Source organism: Equus caballus, chromosome 16 (genome assembly GCF_041296265.1).
Source record: "Equus caballus isolate H_3958 breed thoroughbred chromosome 16, TB-T2T, whole genome shotgun sequence".
Taxonomy (NCBI): domain Eukaryota; kingdom Metazoa; phylum Chordata; class Mammalia; order Perissodactyla; family Equidae; genus Equus; species Equus caballus.
This window is the reverse complement of record NC_091699.1, coordinates 76910609-76917161: the sequence shown is the minus strand read 5'-3', so window position 1 is coordinate 76917161 and position 6553 is coordinate 76910609. Positions and strand designations below refer to the sequence as shown.

The 6553-nt window shown below is 44.1% G+C and overlaps 1 long non-coding RNA gene across 1 annotated transcript; it reads right to left on the bottom strand.

Annotated features, from left to right (window-relative positions):
- Positions 1 to 2343: 2343 nt before the first annotated feature.
- On the bottom strand, positions 2344 to 6320 carry LOC138918125 (uncharacterized). The gene is made up of 2 exons (XR_011427122.1): positions 6146 to 6320; positions 2344 to 2522 (listed from the first exon to the last, which is right to left on the bottom strand). It is a non-coding gene; the product is annotated as an uncharacterized lncRNA (long non-coding RNA).
- Positions 6321 to 6553: the final 233 nt, after the last annotated feature.

The following is a 6553-nucleotide window of genomic DNA, read 5'->3' as shown; positions in this document are numbered from 1 at the left end:
TCCATTAGGTAAATCGGAGGAAGCTGGCTGGTGCTCTTGTCGCTGGAAAGGCTGAATGTATTGTGAGCATCCTGTTCCACAAGGTCACAAGACCAGAACCCTCCTAACCACACTGTAGAGCCTGTGACTCTTGCGTATAGCAAACCTCTATTAAGGTCTGACCCAATCGGAGGCACTAGGGTTTAGAAGACACAAGAAGAGACTGAGCGAGGCCTTGGAAGTGGAGTGTGGGTGCACGTGAGAGACAGGACCCCCTTGTTCTCCAAGCAGCCTTCTCAGTTACACTACTTTATGACTCCAGGGGCCTTGAATTGTCCTCTGTGCACCTTCCTCACAGCTTAACTGGAATATTGGTGTGTCTAAATAGGTGCCTACCTCATCCTCTCAACTCTCTCTCAACTTCCTGGGAACTCATGGGAAGTTCTTACCATGTGCATGAAAAACATTAAAGCTCTCAAAGGCCTTAGGGACATTTGGAATTTTAGGATCTCTTCCTCAATGTCCCTTTCCATCTCCTGTCTGGGATTCCCACTGGTGGAATAACTCAACGTTAGAGGTTGGAATTGACTGAGGTGAGTGTTGAATTAAAGAGGGGCAAGTGGAAACATCTGAAAAATCCAGAAACTTTGGCTCAGGAGGTACAGGAATGAAAAAAGGACTCATTGATTCCAGTTAAGGAAGAGAAACTCCTAATGTATCAGGAAAGGCATCTTTCCCCACTAGTTCCCAGAGGAGGAATATGGAAGACACTGGACATCTGTGCCTTGGCTAGAGCTCCAAAACCAGCCCACTCACCCTTCTTGGCAGCATCCTCCAGACTCCCCATGTGATAACACAGTAGACATGAGGGCCACCACAAAACTATGCTAGTCGGGGCTATAACCTCCCTCTCAAAGATCTCAGGTTTCTGCTTGGAATTGGAACATTCCTAAATGATAGGATTCCTTCTTTCCCTACCCTGGGCAACTTCTCCGTCCACCACAGAACCCACAACTTGGTACATACAACAGCCCCAGGGTTTTCTCCCTAGGAGGTTCTACTCCACAAATTTAACTCACATATGTTCTCCCTAGGATTGTCAGTGAGTCCCAAAAAAACAGGATTTGAAGAAAAGTACGTGGAACTGCAATAAACTGCCTCTAGAATTTGGAGACAAAGTCAGGAAAAGAGAAGACTCTCAGATAGGAACTAGTACAAATTAGTAAAAATGGAGGAAAGTGGCCTCTTCAGAAGACTTCAGATGGCTGTACGACATAGCCTCATCAATTTATAGACTTTCAGAGGTAGAAGGAACAAGCCTGTGAAAGTTCCTGGGTAGTGTCTGGCACATCTCAGGTACTCAACAAATGCTGGCATTTTTTTGGTCTCTTCTAGCCCAAAACGCATCTGAGATATAAACCATTTTGGACCTCTCTGCTAGAATCTTCTTGTCTTACAGCGAACACAAGTATATTTCTCTCCTTATCTTGTATCTATTCCTGGAGACTTTACAGAATAAAGTTTATCTCTTTTCACCATGACGTACTTTAAAACATTTGAAGGCAGCCATTCTGTTTCCCAAATATTCCCTTCAATGTAAAAGGCTCCAAGATCCTCAACCATTCTCCTTCATGACTTGATTTTGAGGCCTTCATCATCCTGTTCACTCCTTCTGAATATACTTGTGTTTGTCTCTGTCCCTCCTGAAAGGGGACCATGAACTGGACACTATACTGTGGAGGAGTGTTAAACAGCACAGACAAGACAGGACTATCACATTTTCTCGTTGTTATTTATGCAAGCTGGCATAAAATTTGTTTCACTGTCTAATTTGTTTTCAGAAACTATGTTTCTATAACTCATACTATCTTCCCATCCATAAAAATCTTCACAGATTTATAAACCATTTTTTCCCCTTCCATAAGTGGAGATTGCTAATTGTTCATCAAAGGTTGTTTTCCTCCTCTTCCATAGTAGTTAGACACATGGCTACTCAGCTAGAGATTACATTTCCCAGACTCCTTTGCAGCTAGCTGTGATCATTGACTACATTCTTGACAGTTAGATGTAAGTGGAAATGATGTATTCAGCTTCCAAGTTTTAGCCTTTGAATATTGCCTATGTGTTTCTCCATGCATTTTTCCTATTCCAAAAGCTGGAACCTGAACAGGCCTGTGACCAGGCTGCAAACATGCAGTTGAGGACCATACTCTAGGGGTTGGTAAAACCACAAGATGAAGGAGACTGAAGCCTGAGTGATCAGTGGAGCAGAGACTTGGCCAACCATGACCTTTAACATTGAGATTTGTATTAGTCAGCCATTGACGTAATAATGTTGCATAACAAACAACCTCAAAATATCAGTGGCTTACAACAAAAATATTTATTCTCAGGACCATGGGTCTGCTGGTCAACTGTAGTTTGGCTGATCTAGGCCGGGTGCCTCTCCAGGCTCTGCTCCAGAAGTCTCTTATCCTCACTGGACCAGTGGTTACTGAGAGCACAGTCTTCTCTGGCAGATCACTGGGGTAAAAGAGGATGAGCTGAAACATGTGATATCCACAAGCGAATAAGTTATAGTATTTATTTATTTTTCTTAGCCCTCTAGCACCTCATTACTTGCCACATCTCCTTAAAAATCCTCAAATATGGTCTAGTAGTTTCATTCTTCTCAGGACTTTGGGATATATTTCAGAAGACTTAGCTCGTTTTAGAGTATCCAGGAGATCTTCTATAATTTATTCACCAATTTAGATCTTAAGCTTTCAGCATCCCAACTCCAAAGTCACAGGAGAGAATCTGATTGGGCCAGGCTAGCAAATGGCTTGATTTCCCCTAGGTCAGGTGTCCATTCTGTTCCAATCATCTGTGACCAAGGAGATAGGAGCTTGAAATAAAAACATGACAACCTAAATTCATTTCTTTGGCAGGGTCTGTGGATGAAAGGCAACTTCAAAGAAAAGGATGGGACTAGATCCACCCCTAATCACATGGAATTTCAGGGACTGCAAAGTCATAGGCCTGACATTGGGTCATGCATCCTTACCTAAGCAGTAACCACTGGGGAGACTCAGCCTGCACAGCTGCCCTTCTCTCTTGGGGTAGACTGTTACACTGGTGGCCTCCAATGAGCCAAACCTTGTGGTGTTTACACCTTTGTGTACTTCTCTCCCACACTGACTCTGGACTTGACCATGAGACTTGCTTTGTTCATGGAGATGTTAGCAAAGTGATACCAAGAGAGGCTTGGTAAATGAATTCACATTATCATGTGAACTAGAAGCCAACTGCTATGCTATAAAAAAGCTTGGGCTAAACCACTGAAGGGCAAGAGGTCCTGGAGGAGGAGAGGCTGTCTTGGATATCCCAGACCCAGCCACACCCCCAGCTTAATATAGCCCAGGAGTGACCTCAGCTATACTATGTGGAACAGAAGGACCACTCAGCTGATACTAGTCAGTCACAGAATCATGCAAATAATAAATTGCTCTTGTTTTAAGTCACTGTTTTGGGGTGGTTTATAAGGCTGCCAAAGATAATTGAGGGCTGGCCTGGCAGCATAGTGGTTAAGTCTGCACGCTCTGCTACTATGGCCTGATGTTTATGGGTTCAGATCCTGGGCGTGGACCTACACACTGCTCATCAAGCCATGCTGTGGCAGCATCTCACATACAAAGTAGAGGAAGATTGGCACAGATATTAGCTCAGGGACTATCTTCCTCAGGCAAAAAGAGGAAGATTGACAACAGATGTCAGCTCAGGGCCAATCTTCTTAGCCACAGGAAAAAAAAAGATAACTGAAACATGTCTTCCCTCTAAAATTTCCTTAGCCATACTCATCTGGAAATCCAGATGTCTGGCCCAGGACCCTTGGAAAAATTTTCTGGCACTGGGAATGTAGCCAAAGGGCCCTGGGAAGGAAATCTGGAGACATCTTCATTCTCTACTGTCCTCCTGAAAATTAAGAATATTTTACCTACAAGTCCTGAAAAGAAAAAGAAATTTTTAAACCATGAGGCATAAAATTGTTTGACTAACTAACGGGATAAGACCAGGCTCTCACGTAGTGCCTCATGCTCCTTTCTTATACATTTTGTTTCTTCCTCAATAAATACATCAACTTTAAGAGAAGGCCGTAGATGTTTTTGGTCCTGCTGAGACACTGAGAGAAAACTCCCTTCGAATGCCTCCTGTTCTATTGCCCAGTCTCCTGTGAGGTGGCCCAATGATGATGGGTATGTCCCAAATTCTAAAGGGGAAATTTTCCTGGTTAATGCCAGAGAAAGTTACCCAGAGAGGTACAAATCACCATCTTCTGAAGTCGTTAAAAATAGTACTGGGTATAACATCTCAGGAATAGTTTGGGTTTGTCCCTGGCTGAAGGTACATGAGTTCCTAGTATCCCCAGTTGCTTACTGATTTCATGACACTAATTCAGGATATATGGTTCCGAGTATTGTTAAATGCATCAAGAGATTTATATTCCCAACCACCACGACCAGCATTTACAATCTCTTCTCTTTGAACATATGTCACTGAGCAAGCTCTGAACTTCACCCAGAACTGAATTTTCATTCATTCATTGAACGAATGTTTTATTGGGTGGCTACCCCATCTGGATGCTCAGCAGGGAGCAGTACCATGGCCCAACAGATCCTTGTTTGAGGCTGGCCAGCATGTATTCTCTCCTTTGGAAGAACAAACCAAGCCACTCTTTTTTTTTTGAGAATGGGAGATTATTTCCTTTTTGTGGATCCAGTCTGATGAGCATTCTCTCCCTCCCCACACCAAGGGTGAGCCCACGATCCAAGCCAGGCCAGTTAAATATTCTCACTCTGGATTTTAAATCAAAATACATTAATAAAGAGGCTGAAAACAAGTTGGCATTTGGGACTCTCACACCTCAATCAGGCTGTTTTTGCTAGAACATTTCCTGTCATTTTAGCTTCCTACTTTTTAGAGGTGCCTTTCCTTGCCTGTTTCCAAGTCCTGTTCTCTGGCCTGACCATCAACTCCAGATGTCCTTCTAACAGACTCCCTTTTTCTTAGATTAGCCAGACTGTTTCTTGCTTTCATCCAATATACCCTGACAGAAGAAATGAATGAAACAAACCTAATCCAGCTTTTAGAGCCTATCAATTTGGTCGGGAAGACATACACTAAACAAATGTAGAAATATGTATGACAAACACTTGTGAGATAAATGAACAGGGTGCTATGAAAGAGAATACTAGGATGATCTAATTGAGATTGCGGGGTCCTTCAAGGCTGCAGCCAAGATCTGAAGGATGAGCAGGCGTGGACAGACAGAAAGTGGGGGAAAGAGGCTTTCTGGGAGAGGACAGAGAACAAGGACCCTCAGGCAGGGAGAAGTTTGTTGCATTCCAGGAAGGAATGGATCCTGGTTTGTTTGGGGGGAGTGGCATGAGCCAAGGCTGGAGAAATGGGCTTGGGCCCAATTGCACACAGTCTTGTAGATTGCAGAGAGAACTTAAATTTGATTTCAAGACAGTAGGAAGAAACTATTGGAATGTTTTAAGTCCATGAGTGACATGACCTGATTAGATTTTTAAACAACCCCTTTGGCTGCCGCATAAAGAGTTGCCTTGGAGGACAAGAGATGGGAGCTCTTGAGTGGTCTGGGAGGGCGATGATGCTGTTGAGGCTAGAAGGTAACAAGCAAAGTCCTCTTGGGATTTACAGGTATTTGTAGCAGAACTTCTTGTTCCAGAGTATGACTGCCTGTGAGCAAGGATGGAGCCCTGCCTCATTTCTACATCCCAAGCAGTACCTAAATAGTTTGCGCTTCTGAGGAATTTCACAATTTACAAAGTGCCTCTTTATCCAAATCTCACTCAATCTTTTCAGGAGTCCTAGGGGTTGTTGAAAAGAAAGTAAATAAGGCCTGAAAGGAGAGGTCAAATGGCCAAGGCACACAGTTGATAACAACCAAGCCAGGACTCAGATCTTACTCCTTCTCAGTACGACCTGCTGCCCCTAGCTCAGTGTCTAACCTATAAATTGTAGAATCCTCAGAATTGTTTGCAGGTCTGAAAATGAACTGAGACCTTCTCCACTGCCCTTTGGTGGCCAGTCCTTGTCCCACTGAACCTGGGCTCTGTAAGGCGGCCTTAGAGCTTCATTTGCCTGCATCCCCATCACTCACCCCGTGGCCACGGTCAGGCTTTGCCCCGCACATGCCAAGCACTCTTTGGCCAAGTCGTAGATTCCTATCACCCTTTATCTCGTTCTGCCTGGATCTCCTTCAATGCTCTTTGAATCATTTCTGTTGTCCTTTCCTGGAATGCCTCCTTCCCTTTGCCTGGATTAGTGTCTGGACTGGCAACATTAGCATCACTTGGCAACTTGTTAGAATGTAAGTTCTCGAGCCCCACCCCCGACCTTTTGAATGAGGAACCATGGGGGTGGCCCAGCCATCTGTGCTTTAACAGGCCTGCCAGGTGATTCTGATGCATGCCAAAGTTTGAGAACGACTAGCCTAAATCTTTCCAGGAACAACCCCTGAAGCTGCAGACAGCTGAAGTCAGTGAGGGTGTGTTTTCTATAAACCCAG